General features: G+C 34.6%; 1 long non-coding RNA gene across 1 annotated transcript in view; it reads right to left on the reverse strand.

The window, feature by feature from the left end:
* The window catches only part of LOC134733307 (uncharacterized), a 68,271-nt gene that overhangs the window by 10,077 nt on the left and 39,887 nt on the right, over window positions 1–18,307 (reverse strand). The window lies entirely within an intron of this gene.

An 18,307-nucleotide genomic window follows, 5' to 3' on the forward strand; every position in this document is an offset into this window, starting at 1 on the left:
CTAGGTCTTTGAGGAATCAACACACTGTCTTCCATAATGGTTAAACTAATTTACATTACCACCCATAGTGTAAAAATGTTCCTATTTCCCCACAGCCTCACTAGCATTTGTTGTTTCTTGACTATTTAATAATCACCATTCTAACTGGCATGAGATGGTACCTCATTGTGGTTTTCATTTGCATTTCTATAATGATCAGTGATGTTGAGCTTTTTTTTTCATTTGTTTCTTGGCTACTTAAATGTCTTCTTTTGAAAAGTGTCTGCTCATGTCTTTTGCCCAGTTTTTAAGGTTGTTTTATTCTTGTAAATTTGTTTAAGTTCCTTGTAGATTCTGGATATTAGAACCTTGTCAGATGGATAGATTGCTAAAATTTTCTCCCACTCTGTAGGTTGTCTGTTCACCCTGATGATAGTTTATTTTGCTGTGCAGAAGCTCTTTACTTTAAATTAATTCCATTTGTCAATTTTTGCTTTTATTGCAATTCCTTTTGGTGTTTTTGTCATGATATCTTTGTCCAAGACCATGATATTGCCTAGATTTTCTTCTGGGTTATTTTTCACAGTTTTCGGTTTTACATTTAAGTCTTTAATTCATCTTGGGTCAATTTTCATATAAGGTGTAAGCAAAAGGTCCAAATTCAATTTTTGCATATGGCTAGCCAATTCTTCCAGCACCACTCTGATCTTTTTCATTTCTTGTCTTCTGCTAGCTTTGTTGTTTCTTTGCTCTTGGTTCTCGAGATCTTTTAGTTGTGATGTTAGTATGTCAATTTGAAATCTTTCTAGCTTTTTGATGAGGACATTTAGTGCTGTAAATTTCCCTCTTAACACTGCTTTAGCTGCATCCCAGAGATTCTGATACAATCATCTCTCTCACTGGTTTCAAAGAACATCTTGATTTCTGGCTTAACTTCATATCTACCTGGGAGTCATTCAGGAGCAAGTTGTTAAATTTCAATGTAGTTGTGTAGTTTTGAGTGAGTTTCTTAGTCTTGAGCCCTAATTTGATGGTGATGTTATCTGAGATACTGCTTATTATTTCAGTTTTTTTTTAATTTGCTGAAGAGTTTTACTTTCAATTATGTGATGAATTTAGAGTAAGTGCTATGTGGCACTGAGAAGAATGTATATTCAGTTGTTTTGGGGTGGAGAGTTCTGCAGATATGTATTAGGTCCACCTTATCCAGAGCTGAGTTCTAGTTCTGAATATCTTTGTTAATTTTCTGTCTCAATGTCTAATATTGACAGTGAGGTGTTAAAGTCTCCCACTGTTACTGTGTGGGAGTCTAAGTCTCTTTGTAGGTCTCCAAGAACTTGTTTTATGAATCTGAATGCTCCTGCATTAGGTGCATATATATTTAGGATAGTTAGCTCTTCTTGTTGAATTGAACCCTTTACCATTATGTAATGCCTTTCTTTGTCTTCTTTTGATATTTGTTGGTTAAAGTCTATGTTGTCAGAAACTAGAATTGCAACCCATGCTTTTTTCTGCTTTCCATTTATTTGGTAAATTTTCCTCCATCCCTTTAATTTGAACTTGTGTGTGTCTTTGCACGTGAGATGGGTCTATTGAATCCAGCACACTGATGGGTCATGACTCTGTATCCAGCTTGCTATTTGCTGTCTTTTTATTGGGGGTATTTAACCCATTTACATTTAAGGTTAATATTGCTATGTGTGAATTTGATCCTGTCATCATGATGCTAATTGGTTATTTTGCAGACTTGTTAATGTAGTATTTCATAGTGTCATTGGTTTGTGTACTTCAGTGTGTTTTTGTAGTGGCTGGTAAGAGTTTTTCCTTTTCATATTTGGTGTTTCCTTCAGGAGCTCTTGCAAGGCAGGCCTGGTGGTGATAAATTCCCTCAGCATTTGCTTGTCTGAAAAATATTTTATTTCTCTTCACTTATAAAGCTCAGTTTGACCAAATAGGAAATTCTGGCTTGGAAATTCTTTTCTTTAAGAATGTTGAATATTGGTCCTCAATCTCTTCTGGCTTGTATGGTTTCTGTTGAGAGGTCCACTGTTATTGTGATGTGCTTCCCTTTGTAAATGACCTCGCCTTTCCCTCTGGCTGCCCTTAACATTTTTTCCTTCATTTCGACCTTGGAGAATCTGATTATTATGTGTGTTGCAGTTGGTCTTCTCATGAAGTATCTTACTGAGGTTCTCGGGATTTCCTGAGTTTGAATGTTGGCCTGTCTTGCTAGGTTGGGGAAGTTCTCCTGAGTAATATCCTGGAGTATTATTTCCAACTTGGTTTCATTCTTCCCATCTCTTTTAGGTACCCCAATCAATCATAGGTTCAGTCTCTTCAGTCTTTTTACATAATCCCATAGTTCTCAAAGGTTTTCTTCATTCCTTTTCATTCTTTTTTTCCTCTAATCTTGTCTGCCTGTCTTATTTCAGCAAGATCATCTTCAGTCTCTGAAATTATTTTCTCCGCTTGGTCTATTCAGCTATTGATACTCGTGGTTGCCTTCTTAAGTTCTCGTGTTGTGTTCTTCAGTTCCATCAGGTCATTTATATTCCCCTCTAAACTGGTTATTCTGGTTAACAACTCCCTATAATGTTTTCTTATGGTTCTTAGCTTCTTTGCATTGGGTTAGAAAATGCTCCTTTACCTCAACAAAGTTCATTATTATCCACTTTCTGTAGGCTACTTCTTTCAGTTTCTCCATCTCAACCTCAGCCCATTTCTGTGTTCTTGCTGTAAGGGTGTTATAATAATTTGGATGAGAAGAGGCACTTGGCCTTTTTGAGTTTTCAGTGTTTTTTCATTGATTCTTATCTTCCTGAGTTTATCTAGCTTTAATCTTTGAGGCTGCTGATATGTGGATGGGGTTTTTGTGGGGACTTTTTTCTTGATGCTATTGTTGTTGTTGCTTTCTATTTGTTTTTTGCTTAACAGTCAGGCCCCTCTTCCATAGGGCTGCTGCAGTTTGCTGGAGGTTCACTCCAGACCCTATTCATCTGGGTCTATCCCACCCCTGGAGGTGTCACCAGTGGAGGCTGCAGAACAGCAAAGTTGGCTGCCTGCTCCTTCCTCTAGGATCTCTGTCTCAGAGCGGCACCAACCTAATGCCAACAGGAATAGTCATGTGTAAGTTGTCTGATGACCCCTGCTTGGTGGTCTCTCCCAGTCAGTAGGCATGGGATCAGAAATCCACTTAACAAAGCTCTCTGGCTGCCCCTTGGTGGAAGGGGTGTGCTGCGCTGGAGGGAATCACATTTGTCTGCCTAGATTCCTCAGATACAGCAGGGGAAAAGTCTAAGCCCACTGATCCACAGGGACTGTGGCCACCCCACCCCTCAGGGGCTACGTTCCAGGGAGATCAGTGTTCTGTCCATAAACGCCTGACTGAAATTGCTGAAATTCCCACAAGGAGGCCTTGCCTGGTGGGGAGGAATAGGTCTGGGTCTGGCATAAAGAGGCAGTCTGGCCATGATCTGCCACAGCTGCTGTGGTGCACTGTGGGGAATTTCTCCTGGGTCCAAACTGTCCAGTCTCCCTGGCACTGGTGGCGAAAACAGCTGACTGAAGCTGCAGTGATGGCAGCCACCCCTCCACCCCAGGAACTTGGTAGTCTTGGGCAGCCTCCAGCTGAGCAGCCACTGAGAATCTGCACAGCTCTGTGCTTGGGATCCAAGGCCTTGGTGATGGGGCTCACGAGGGGATCTTCTGATCCATGGGTTGCACAGATCCGTGGAACATACATGGTTTCATGAGCGGGGGAGCACAATCACTCACTGCCTCCCTTGGCTGGGGGTGAGAGCTCCCCTTGCTCCCTGTGGCTACCAGGTGGGCCATTTTGCCACCCTGCTTTTCCTCACTCTCCATGGTTCGGGCCAACTGCCTAGTCAGTCCCAAGGAGAGGACCTGGATACCTTAGTTGCTGGGGGAGGATTCACTCACCGTTTCTTTCTTCTCAGCTTAAATAAATATTATTTAATGAGAATTGCAGAGGCAAAAATTTCTATATTATTCATGTACAAACAGTTTCCAAAGAACCATGGCATTGTGAGTAATAACAGCATTGCTAACCTATTTTTTAAATTGGAAGGTATGAGATTCGCCAGGAATGACACATACAATTGTTCCTGCATAAAGAATAGGTCCTAGACCTGAAGAGAGAGAGAGAGGTGCCTGACTGAACAATATACAGGTGTGCAGGTGATTTTTCCTGAGGTTTGCAAACCCTAAGAAATCATATGCCTATTCCTTCTAATGCTTTCAAATTTTCTATTTCATTGTTGATATTCTTTGTCTTTGCAAATGGCATTCTTTGTCATTGTGAGGAAAATTATAGGTAACACCATGAATCCAAGGTAAAATCAAATACTATATTTAATGGAATTGGGTTCAATATAATTATACTTATATTGATTACATACTAAAAGACTACATGTAGTGCGAATGAAGAATTTTAGTATTTTTTATACTAGTGAATAATAGAAAGCCATCTAAATAGCTAAATACACAGATGAAAAGGAAGTCATTGTAGAAGCAATTCTGAACTATCAGAATAGCAACAAGATAAATGTTTGTGTTATAGGTTTTAAAAGCAATATCACTATAAAATATATTTATCAAAGAATATATACAATGTTTAAATCTATTGCTTTAATCATTATAAAATCGGTGCTTATTACTCAATTTAAGATATATATTTTTATAAACATTAAAGTCTTTTTATGCCCATATCACATCTCATATCCTCTCCTAAGAAATATATGTTATTTTTAAATCTAACATTAATATTTCTTTGACTTTGTTTTTTTTTTGTTTTTGTTTTTTTTTTTTTGAGATGGAGTCTGGCTCTGTTGCCCAAGCTGGAGTGCAGTGGCCTAATCTCGGCTCACTGCAAGCTCCGCCTCCCAGGTTCACGCCATTCTCCTGCCTCAACCTCCCGAGTGGCTGGGACTACAGGCGCCCGCCACTACGCTGGGCTAACTTTTTGTATTTTTAGTAGAGACGGGGTTTCACCATGTTAGCCAGGATGGTCTTGATCTCCTGACCTCGTGATCTGCCCGCCTCGGCCTCCCAAAGTGCTGGGATTACAGGCATGAGCCACCGTTCCTGGCCTCTTAGACTTTTTATACTTTTAACATATCTTTGCATCTACAAACAAAACCTATGTATTTTGATCATATGCTCTTTAGTAATGTGTAGTTTATTTTTGCCTCATTTTGACATTTCTATATAGTGCTCCTTTATGATTATTTTCCTCAATCATATATTTTGTTTAGTTGTTGATCCATGTTGATATTTGCAGACTTTGCTTATTTTAGTGTTGTTAGTATTCTTTAGTACTAATACACTAAAACAAATTTAATTTTTGTCCCCAGCTTTTGCTGTTAGAAATAATGCTGCTGTAAACATGAACATGTCTCAGTTCATTTAAATTACAGTTTTTCCTTGGTTATGTGTCCAAGAGTGAATTGCTAAATTTTAGGACATGCAACTCTTTAATTTTACGTGATGATGCCAAATTGTTCACAAACTACTGTGTCAAATTGCAAACTCACCAGCAATAACTGACAGTTCCTACTCTTTCACATCTCTTCTGCTCTTGCTTTGTCAGAATTTTTAATTTTTGCTTATCCTGATATTTACCTAATCCATGTGACTGCAAATCAGATGAATAATCACCATAAGCATAATAACTTTTCTAGTGAATTTAATATAGCTGGATTTTCTCCTTTTTCACAAATGGTTGCTTCAAAACATCTTACTCTGTTGTCCTCTGACTTTATGTACTGCTCAAGCTTAAGATAGTTAGGCACACATTTTTGTCAGTCATTTGTGTGTGAAATGACATCTCATTGGGGCTTGAACTAACATTTCCATGTTTGCTAATGAGATTTGTCAATCGCCTGCTTTTTGTTGAGTAGTTTTTCTTTTTTCTTCTTTAATTTATAGATATCTGTTGGAGGCTTATTAGTGATGTAAATATAGGTTTCCAATTTTTAACTTGTCTCCACTTATAAATCTTTTCATGAAAAGAATTTTATCATCGTGGACACTTTTAAGGTTTCAGCTTGTTTTATTTTGAAGACATTAAATATTTTCCTTTAGCCTTTCATATTCAGGTCTTCAATGCAAAGGGAAGAATTTTTATTAATGGTGAGAAAAAGTTAATCAATTTTTTTATATGAATATATAATGTTGTCAGCAACATTTATTATCCTTTCTAAACTGATATGAAAAACTATCAAGTGGTAATATAAATATGTTTGTTTCTTGGCCGAATATTTGCTATTGGTTTATTTTTCTATTCTCGAACCAATACCACATTGCTTTATTATTATCATAAATTTATAAAAAGATTTGATAACTAGTAAAGTGTTTTTTTAGAATCAGCTTACCAGTTTCCACACAATCTTAAGAACTTGCTTTAGCTTGCCTTATAGAGATGATCTGAGAATTTACATTTATACATATTATATGTTTATGTCTTTTTAATGTCATTCAAAATGTTTACTATTTTCTCTATGATTATTTTTCCCATTTTTTTGCTAGATTTATTTCCATATATTTTATATTTTTTAAAACATACTCTTGTGATAAAATAGAAGCAGTTACAATATGCAACCACCACCCATGTCAGGAAAGAAAGCACTGAGAACCACCCTAGAATTTCCTCCATGTGTTCTACCCTAATCTTACCTCTCTTAATTTTTCAAAGTCAGCACTGTCCTGACTTTTATAATAATTTACTTCCTTTAATTTCTTTAAAATGTTTTTGCCTAATATATTTCCCTAGATACCATAATTGAGTCTTGCCCACTGAAAAGCAGTGCCTTTTCAGTCTCTTTTACTCTTTAGGTTCTCCTTCCTTCCCCTTTATCTTTCTTAGAATGTATTTATTGAAAACCAGAGGAAATTTAATCTGTAGATCTTTTCACAGTGTGGATTTTGCTGAATGATAAGCATATGATGGGGTTCGACATAATCTGTCATTTGTTTTTCCTTAAAATTGGTGACAGGATCCAGGGGCTTTACTAGATTCATGACCAGTTCCTTTGGAGACACTACAGCTTTTCCTTAACAAGAGGTTTATAATGTCTGCTTGTCTTTTTGTGATGCTAAATCTATTGATACTCCATAACTACGTTGGTTAATTTGGAAGATAAAAGGCAATATTATGCTAACTTTGTGTATTTTTATTTACTAAGAATTTTTTATAAAAAACTGCTTTCCGGCCGGGTGCGGTGGCTCACGCCTGTAATCCCAGCACTCTGGGAGGCCGAGGCGGGCGGATCACGAGGTCAGGAGATCGCGACCATCCTGGCTAACACGGTGAAACCCCGTCTCTACTAAAAATACAAAAAAATTAGCCAGGCGAGGTGGCGGGCGCCTGTAGTCCCAGCTACTCTGGAGGCTGAGGCAGGAGAATGGCGTGAACCCCGGGGGGCGGAGCCTGCAGTGAGCCGAGATCGTGCCACTGCACTCCAGCCTGGGTGAAAGAGTGAGACTCCTTCTCAAAAAAAAAAAAAAAAAAGTGCTTTCCTTTAATATTGTTTACTTAGATAGGAAGGACAAGAAACATGTCTGAACCTTTCTGTTTTTTATTAGCTTTCAAAAATTGAGTTAGTCTTTTGCATGTTAGTTTGTTTCCGTTTCCTATAGATTCTGGATTTTAGGCATTTGTCAGATGCAATGAGTGTGAATATCTTCTCCCATTCTGTAGGTTATCTGTTTGCTCTGTTGACGGTTTATTTTGCTGTGCCATAGCTCTTTAACTGTGTTCCACTGTATTTTTGTTTTTGTTGCAGTTGCTTTTGGGGACTTACTAAGTATTCTTTGCAAAGGCCAATGTCGAGAAGAGTATATCCTAGGTTGTCTTACAGGATTTTTACATTTTGAGATCTTACATTTTTAATACATTTTGATTTGATTTTTGTATATGGTGACAGGTAGGGGGTCCAGTGTCAATCTTCTGCATATAGAAAGCTACTTGTCCAAGCACTATTCATTGAACAGGGAGTCCTTTCCCTATTGCTTAATATTGACAGTGAGGTGTTATTTTTTGTTTCACCTTTTTGAGAATCAGATGGCTGTAGGTGTATGACTTTATATCTGAGTTTTCTATTCTGTTCCATTAGTCTATACATCTGCTTTTGTAACAGTACTATGCTGTTTTGGTTACTGTGGCTTTATAGTATAGTTTGAAGACAGGTACTGTGAGGCCTCCAGTTTTGGTCTTTTTGCTTAGGATTGCCTTGGCTATTTGGGCTTTTTGTTTGTTTGTTTCATGTGAATTGTTGAATAGTTTTTTCTAATTCTGTGAAAAATGTCATTAGTAGTTTTATAGGAATAGCAATCAATCTGTAGAATGCTTTGGGCAGTATGGCCATTTTGATCATATTGATTCTTCCAATTCATGAGCATGGAATGTTTTTCCATTCATTTTTGTGACTGCCGATTTCTTACAACCCAATTAAAAAATACACAAAGGACATAAACAGATACTTCTCAAAAGAAGACATACAAATAGCCAATAAACATATGAAAAATGATCAGCATCCATACTCACCAGAAAAATGCAAATCAAAACCACAAGATACCATCTCATAACAGAGTGGCTATCATTAAAAAGTCATAAAAAAAAAATAAAACAGATGCTGGCAAAGCTGCAGAGAAAAGGGAACACTTAAACACTGTAGATGGGAATGTAAATTAGTTCCACCACTGCAGATAGCAGTTTGGAGATTTCTTGTAGAACTTAAAACAGAGTTATGATTTGACCCAGCAATCCTGTTATTAGATATATACCCCAAAGTAAATAAGATAGTCTACTAAAAAGACACATGCATTTGCATGATCATCCCTGCACTATTCACAGTAGCAAAGACAAGGAATCAACCCAGGTGCCTACCAATGATAAATTGGATTAAAAAAATGTGGTATATAAACACCAAGGAATACTTTGTAGTCACAAAAAAGAATGAAATTATGTCTTTTTCAACAACATAGATGAAGCTGGAGGCCATGATACTAAACAATATTAACACATGAACAGGAAAACACATACCGTATGTTCTTGCTTATAAGTGGAGTTAAGCACTGAGACACATAAACAAAAGCATGGGAACAGTAGACACTATGGACTACTGTTAGTCATAGAGAGTGGAGGGAAAGGGCAGTGGGTTAAAACAAAAACTATGCTCTATAAAAGAAAAACTATAGTGGGCACTATGCTCACTATCAGGATGATGGGATCTGTAATCCAAACCTCAGCATCACACAATATTCCTGTGTAACAAGTCTGTGCATGTATATTCTGTATCTACAAGTTGAAATTTAAAAAAAAAGAATTGAGTTACTTCTTTAACATTATTTGTAGGCAAAATATTTTAATAACATTATGAAATCATGGATATAAGTATGTTTGGTAAATTTCAGTCTATTACAATTATTTTTTTTTTTTCTGAGGCTCATCATGTCTCATGTTTCCAACAGTCACAGCCTCTGAAAGTTGGTTCTGAGCCCTTTTGACAAGATTTTAGTGGTCTTTGATAATATCCTTACTCTTATATTCCAACTCATCTTGTACAATTTCTGTCACAGACCTAAAATCTGCCATTTCTCCAAGAAAGACTTAATATTCTTTGGGGAGAATATTCTAAACAGAGAATCCCTTTGTCATTGGGCTAATCAATGTTTCTAGGCCTCTTCTGTGGACAGCAATTTCTCTGTTTCCAATGTCTCTATCTCTCTATGACTATATATAGCTCTTTCATTTTGTGTGAAAGCTGTTGATGTTCTATGACTAGATTAGTTAAGTTGAGAGATTCAAAATGTCTCTGTCACAAACAATTCACAAGAGCAAAACACATCATGCATGCATATATGTGTGTGTGTGTGTTAAAATAAATATTAAAGAAAAGGTGCATCAGGAGTTTCTACTGATACTTTTAACCCTAATATAAAACTACAGGTTTTTTACTTACCGTTTTCTCTATTGCATCTTTATGTCTCTTCCTCCACAAGAAAATCCTAACTCTTAATGATAGATAATGATAAAAGGAGAGTATCATATGATGGCTCATTTACTGTATTCAGTATTAAACACATGACAGTTTCAAAATGGCAATACTAATATTACCCCTCCAGTGTAATGACTAAGAACAGTGAATTTTGTTTTGCATATGTTGTCCTCGTGTTCAGAAGGAGAATAAATACAAAGAAACAGCCCAGGCACTTCAGAGTCAAACTGCTGACAATTGAGAAACAGAAAATTTTGAAAGTATCCAAGAGCAACTACAAAATCATGCCTAACTATTCAAGACAAACTTTGAAACAGAGCACAATGGAGTGACATGTTGAATGCACTGACAGTAAACAAAGTGCCAGCATAGAATTCTCTGTCCAAAGAAAAATATTTTTCAAAATGGGAGTGGAAAGAGTGATGTTTTCAGACAAATAGAAACTGATAGAATTAATCACTACCAATCTAGAGTATTTAGTTTATAGTCTTTGATCTTTAGTATCTAGAAATACTAAAAAGATTTTTTCTGGCAGAAAGAAAATAATTCTGTAGAAGCATAAAAATGTAGTAATAAGTGAAGAATTCCAACTCAATGTATAATAAACATAAATGGATAACAATATATTTAAAAATAAGAATGTCTAAAGAGATTTAAAGTATTTATGGAAATTAAATGTATAAGAAATACAGCATAAAATGTGGGAAAATGTAAATGGTACAATGTTATTGTATTGTCCAGAAAATGAAAAGGTTTAAATGTAGCCAGATTAAAATAAGTCAATGTAATAGCATGCAATGTGTCAGTTAACCACTAGAAAAAAAAACAAAAAGATGTTACTAATAGGCCAGTAGTGAGAAAATAAAATGTAACAACAGTCATGCAAATAAAATAGTGAATTAATCTATATAGTTAAGCCATTAAAAATAAATTAAGCTGAAGCAAAGAAATGTATAAGAGCAGAAGTTAAACAACAAAGAAAGCTGTCCTTCAGTACCATTAACGAATTCAAGTTGTTTCTTTGGAAAGATTAATTATGTTGTTAAATCTTTAGTAAGACTAATCAAGGAAATAAGAAACAAACCATAAATTAGGAAATACAAAAGAATAGGATGATAGATCCTCCAGCTATTAGAATGATAACAAATTATTATCAAAAACCTTATGGCAATGAATTTGACAATTTAAATGAAATTATCAAATTCCATGAATTACAGATTTTCCCAGAAATAGACATATAAATATAGGCAACTGATTTTTGACAAAGGGGTCAAGGCAATACAATGGAAAAAATAGATGGTATTTTCAACAAATGGTTTAAGAATAACTAAACATCTACATTCAAACAAAGTAAAACCAGCCACAAATCTTACACCCTTCACAAAAAATTAACTCAAAGAGAATCATAGACTTAAGTGTAAAACACAAAACTATAGTGCTCCTGGAAGACAATATAGAAAAAATCCAAGATGACCTTTGGTTTGGCAATGACTTTTTAAATATGAACAGCAAAGATATGATCCATGAAAGAAAGAATTGATAAGCTGGATTTAATTATAATAAGATACTTCTGCTCTGAAAATGGCATTCTCAGTAGAGTAAGAAGACAAGCCATAGACTGGAAGAAAATATTTTAAAGAACATATTTAATAAAGAACTATTATCTACAATATACAAAGAACACTTAAAACTCAACAATATGAAAACTACACGATTAAAAAGTGGGTAAAAACCTGAACAGACACATTATTAAGGAAGATATATAGATGGCAAATAAGCACATGTAAGAAGGCTCAATATCATATGTTACTAGGAACTTGCAATTTAAAAAAAAAACCTTAGATGCCATTATAAACCTATTAGAATAGCCAAAATCAGAAACATTGACAACATATACATATGAGCCAAAAGAAATGGTCACATATGGCCCGGCATGGTAGCTCATGCCTTTAATCCCAGCACTTTGGGAGGCTGAGGCGGGTGGATCATGAGGTCAGGAGATCCAGACCATCCTAGCTAACACGGTGAAACCCCGTCTCTGCTAAAAATACTAAAAAATTAGCTGGGCATGGTGGCGGGTGCCTGTAGTCCCAGCTACTCCGGAGGCTGAGGCAGGAGAATGGCATGAACCTGGGAGGCAGAGCTTGCAGTGAGCCGAGATTGTGCCACTGCACTCTAGCCTGGGTGACAGAGCGAGACTCCGTTTCAAAAAAAAAAAAAGAAATGGTCACATATATCCATCAACAGTTGGGTGCAGAAATAATCGTAGTATCTTTAATACTATTAGACAAAACGGAAATGGCAGGTATGTTTAGCAATAGTAATGGTAGGATAGTTAAACTGATCATGCTATATTCTTATAATGGACTTCTAATAGAATTCTATTCAACAATCAGAAAACCACAATTATGACAACACGCAACATGGATCTGTTTCACAGATTAAAAACTATAAACAGCATATAGATTATGATTGCCCTCATATGATGTTCAGCAACAGATAAAACTAATATATGCTAATACATTAGAAAATTGATTTTATCATATATAATATATTGAGCTATATAATTAACTATTTACATCATGTAGTTTTTCTCCATTAAAAAGATGAAAATAAACCAAATAATCCTTTTTGATTACAGTTCCAGTAGGGCTACAAGGTTTTACTTATTATTTTCAAGCCTAAAATTTGTCACTCAAGTCTTTTCTGCATTACAGTTTTGCTATTTGGAACTCAACTGTTGGTCTAATTTTCATTTTGTATCTTGTTTTATTTTTGGTAGGTGCACTGTCTTCCTTTTCTGACAGCTTTCAAAATTGTGTGTGTGGGTGTGCATGTATGTGTGTGTTACAGTTTCTATTCAATATGTCTACGTGAAAGTATTTCTTGTGATTCACTGAGTTTCCTGAATCTGAGAATTTATATTTTTCATAACTTTGATAATTTTTATTTATTATTTATTAGAATATTGCCACTCTTGTTCTTAATATACTTTAAAAAAACTCTCTAAAGTTCTAGTTAGACGTGTTAAATTTTATCATTCTATCCACATTGTTTCAACTTGTTCTATATATTTTCCAACTCTTTGTCTATCTGTACCTAGTTATGAGTAGTTTCTATAGGTCTGCATTCTAGTTCCATAATTCTCTTTTTCAATTGGTCTAATCTTTTCACCTTTTAAAACAACTCAAATATTGTTACTGTCTTCACTTATCTTATTTTTCATTTATAGAGATTCTGATTGGTTCTCTTCCAATTCTGTTTATTTTGACAGTTTTATGTTTCATTATTCTTTTTTGATTACTTCTTTTATACTTTGAACACTTTATACATATTTATTTTATATTTTGATCAGATAATGCCTGCACTTTCTGACTTAAATCATCTTATTATTTGTTTTTCTTATCTCCCTTTCTCTGATTTATGATCTTATTTTCCTCATGTGTTTGTAGTGTTTATGAATTTTTATTTCTTGAAAAATAAAATTCTTTATTTGAAAGAATTTATTCTTTACTTAAGAGTTTATTTATTCTTAATAAATACATTTATTTATTTGAGGAAAATATTTTACTTTTTAATAGTTTACTACCCCGGTTGGGGTGGACGTTAAAACGCCCGTTTACTTCTATTCAATATCATCCATATTTGCTACAAAAACATGAGTTATATTTTAGAGCTTTTAGTGCCATATATTTAGCTTGACATTTAACCCCAAAATTACTTGAAAAAGTGCTTACAATAAAAAAATTTCAGGATAAACTTAATTTTATCTAACTCAGAACAGAGCCTGAGTCAGGTAAATTTATTCTCTATTTCCATCAGCCATGAAAGTTGCATTCTGGTATAACTTTTAAATACCTATTTTATTAGGTTTCTTGGCTTTAAGCAGGGGTCATCAATTTTGATCTCCCTTAGTACAGTAGAACCAGACTTTACCTTGTATTCATCATGGAAAATCTATTAAAATCCAAGCTAGCAGTACAGAGACTACCACTTATCAGTATAATCCCTCAGCACAAACAATGACTTAGTAGCCATTTCTTCTCTTGATTCATAGTTTTGTCTTATTTTGTTTCTAATGCCTTAGGTAATATTTCTTCCAGGTGAGTCATGCATCTTAAAATAATTTTTAACTAAAATATTAAGCAGTCTATACAAAGATGTTTTCTCTGGTTATCAGTTTGTTCACTTTGAGAGAACAAGTCATATTTTCACTATTCTTTGAGCAAGCAGAATCCACTCTAAGCCATTTTGTCTTCCATATACACTCATTTTGTGCTAGGAATGTAAATCCTATCTCTATCAAGTGCATATTTTATATTTTAGCCTCAACATTTGAAATTTTTATTGCATGGTTAATATGTATTGTATAGGGTATTTAAAAATAGCATGTCTAAGACAAAATTTTTGGCTGTTCTCCCATTAAGTTGACCAACCACAATTTTTACCACTTTAATAAACAGCATCTCTATTCCGTCTTTTATACAGATCAAAATGTTAGAAATCACCCTTTATACTTCACTTTAACAATGCACATTTAATCCATCAGCAAATCTTGCTCACTTTAGCTTTAAAGTGAATTCAAATTTCTACCAATTTACCTTACTCACGCTGTGAGCAACTGTCTATCTTTCCATTCTCATCTTACACTTCCTGCTTTGCACATCACAAAAGTATTGTCAAGGCTAAAAGGAACCACTAAGACATGTTGAGGCACACAGAGGATAAAAATAACTGAAATCAGCTATTATTCTAAACTGAAAGGAGAGCAGTAATAGAAACTGTCTGAGGATATCTGGAGCTCTAAGTAAGGGCTGCCTTAGAAGAGCTGTGTTTTCAATAGAAAAGCATGATCTCTGGCAATTTATGGCCTGATGAAGAGTGGACAAGAAAAAAAAATTCCATCATCATTTTGCCTTTAGATTTGAAATTAGGTTAACAGAAATAAGTAACCCCATGTAATTCACCTTAAAACTTACAAAAGACCAAACATTACAAAACCCAGAGGTATAGAATCGGTATAGGATTTGAAGGCCCAGCAGACAGTTTGCTATGACAGGTTAATTTGAAGTATCCTGTAATGTTCATTAAGTTACTGTGTTTCCAGAATCTAAATTAGATGAGAAATATAATTGTGGTTTTCTAACTTGATAATCAAATTATGTTAACATGGGTCCTTTAGCTTTTAAAATGACTAGCTTTGTTTTAGAAAGCTGGTATTAATCCACTCTCTATTCTTGAAAATTTGGATGGAAGAATTCTGAAGTTGCCTGCTGTTTTCCTTTAGCGCTGAGATTCTTAAGGTTTCTTTTATATTACTCTGGAATCAAGTATTTTAAATTGTCTTTTTTATTTTAATGATCTTCCGCCAATAATTGTCTGAAATTATCCATTTATAAGGTTATCAGACCTACAGTTCCCTAAGAGGAACTGCATGTTCTTTTCAATCAGAAATATACAATAGAAGTGGGTATATGTTCCATCCATTTTCAATAGTAAGCACTACTTATGTCTACATAAGAGTTAAAATCCAAATGTGGGACCTTTGATACCATCAGTCATATATATATATATTTTTTAAACTGGTACAGAGAAGCGAAAAGATTAAATTCTACTTCTTTTTTTTTTTTTTTTTTTTGAGGCAGAGTCTCACTCTGTCGCCCAGGCTGGAGTGCAATGGGGCAATCTCGGCTCACTGCAAGCTCCGCCCCCCGGGTTCACGCCATTCTCCTGCCTCAGCCTCTCTGAGTAGCTGGGACTACAGGCGCCCGCCACCACGCCTGGCTAATTTTTTTTATATTTTTAGTAGAGAAGGAGTTTCACCGTGTTAGCCAGGATGGTCTGGATCTCCTGACTTCGTGATCCGTCCGTCTCGGCTCCCAAAGTGCTGGGATTACAGGAGTGAGCCACCATGCCCAGCCAAATTCTACTTCTTAAAAATCACAAAAACTAGTTTAAATTGATGACTTGTGCGTATGTTCAAAATGTAACGACAAAAAAAGCCAACACCCGTCATTTGTATTAACTGTTTTTTTAAAATAAAAAATTGTTAATGTTAGAAACATAGTATGAAGTGCCTTTATCTGCTTAGACCTATGGAAGATTTTCAAGTTGGGTTGCACAGGAAATGATTATTCTTCAATTTCTTAGTAGTTAAAAAGTGCCAAATACTACTTGAAATTATTGGTTACAGATTAGTGACAAGAGCCGGGGTTAGGATCCGGTTGGACGCTGACATCCGGAAGCCCTCAAACATACAGAACTTCCAAACTCAAGTCCAGCCATAAGCTATTTTGCCAACATGTCAGAGTAATCTGTATTTTTGTATGTGATTTCTACTTTTATAGACTTGTTTTTAAAACAATAAAACACATTTTTATAAAAATGAAAAAAAAAAAAAACTCCATCATCATTCTCTCCCAATTAGCTGATCTTCTAAAAGTACTTTCCATTTTCTCAACCATAACGGAACTGAAAGGGCACGGGAACCTATTTTAAACAGCATCCTGAGACACAGTGTAGGGTAAAATATTTGCAGAGGCAGGAAAAAAAATAACCAGTCAGTATATCTAATTTTATGTTACAAACATACATGAATCACAGAACAGTTTTTTCACTCAAGTGTTACATATTAAATGCCAAGAATATCTCTAGCACTCTTCTGCACACTGGGGATGCAGCAGTAAACAGGACAGACCATATAATCTGCCACACTGAAACTATACTCAGTTAAGAAGGAAAACATTGAAAAAATTAACAAAGAAGTAATATCATATTACATAATATTTGATATAAACAGAAATATTGATATGCAAGATGGTATTTGAATAAAATGTAGTAAATACATCAGACCTTGAACATTGGGAAGAGAAATGTTCTAGGCAGAGGCACGGAGATAAAAATAAATACTCCTGATTCCTTGTAGATCAGATGAGTACAAATTATTTTTGATATTATATTAAACCATTCTTTCACAGATATGATCTCATCTAATAGTTTCATTTACAAATGAGATTGTTACACATAATTCATAAAGTGTATGATTGGGGCTTAGCATACTATATGCTATATGGTAAAAGCTCAGTAAATATTGCAAGTTCTTTTTTTTTCATTATTGTTTTTATTTTGATGATGTGATGATTACTGCATTTCAAGGCCAAGGCTATTTTATTGACTGCAACCTTTTAAAATGTAAGAGAGTAATAAAAAAAAAAGAGGAAATAATATTAATTAATTCACACTATATCTTTACATAGAGCTGGAAAAATATTACAAAAAATATATTTTTGCAGTTAAATTGAGTAGCTTTCATATAGATAAGCTAAATCACATGTATTTAATGAAGCAATATAACTAGCATTATTCACTAGTAGTTCTGTTGCCAAACACAATCTTAAGTAATTTAATGAATTCCAGGTGTCATCAGTCAGTTAACTGATGACATTTAAAATTTTAAATTCCAATACTCTTTGACTACAGAGTCCAAAATTATCTTTGCTACTAAAAAATAACATTTTATATCATAAGACCACATGTCTGTGATAAACACTGAAACATGTACTATTGAAATGGAGTTATTCTTAGCATTTTCTCCTACGTGATCTACCCTTTCTTACTTCTTCTCTTTTCTCTTAACATTATTTCCTTTTTAAATTATCATTAGACTATATTATATTCTCTCACATTACTTTTTGCAATTAGTTAAGATAGTTCTATTAATGGCTGTAGATTACAGACTAAATTTATCCAAGTATTTATGAGTGCTTACTAACTATACATGGATTATATATTATAAATGGTCTCATACCACAATTAGTTTTATGATCCAGTCAGACAAATTGCTAAATACATTTTCTAATTGCAAAATAATAATTTATCTCATTCTATTTTTTAAATATTTCACTTTGGAGAAACCCCTCTGAGTTACTAACAAGTGTATATGGTGAAATAAGGTCAACAACAACAATAATAATAACTAGTAAGCTTAATTTTTTCCTTTACCCGTTAAGTACTTCATAGTTATTATATCTCATAACTTAACCCTTATGATAACATGATTAGCTATTTTATTCCTATTTTGCAGATAAAAATACTGAGGGCATGTAAAAGTAAGTACTTGACTGAGTTACAGTGCTACTAGGTACACTACTTTAGATTTGTATCTGTAGTCCATCTGCAACCAAAGCCCAAGCATTTACACTCAGGTTCACTAAGTACAAAGATATTCGTAACTGTTAAGATCAGAAATACTGGCACACAGGCACATACTTTTCCAAGCATTCTAGGAATGATTTACTTTATAAACTTTTTTC

Source organism: Symphalangus syndactylus, chromosome 17, assembly GCF_028878055.3.
Source record: "Symphalangus syndactylus isolate Jambi chromosome 17, NHGRI_mSymSyn1-v2.1_pri, whole genome shotgun sequence".
In the NCBI taxonomy this organism is placed as follows: domain Eukaryota; kingdom Metazoa; phylum Chordata; class Mammalia; order Primates; family Hylobatidae; genus Symphalangus; species Symphalangus syndactylus.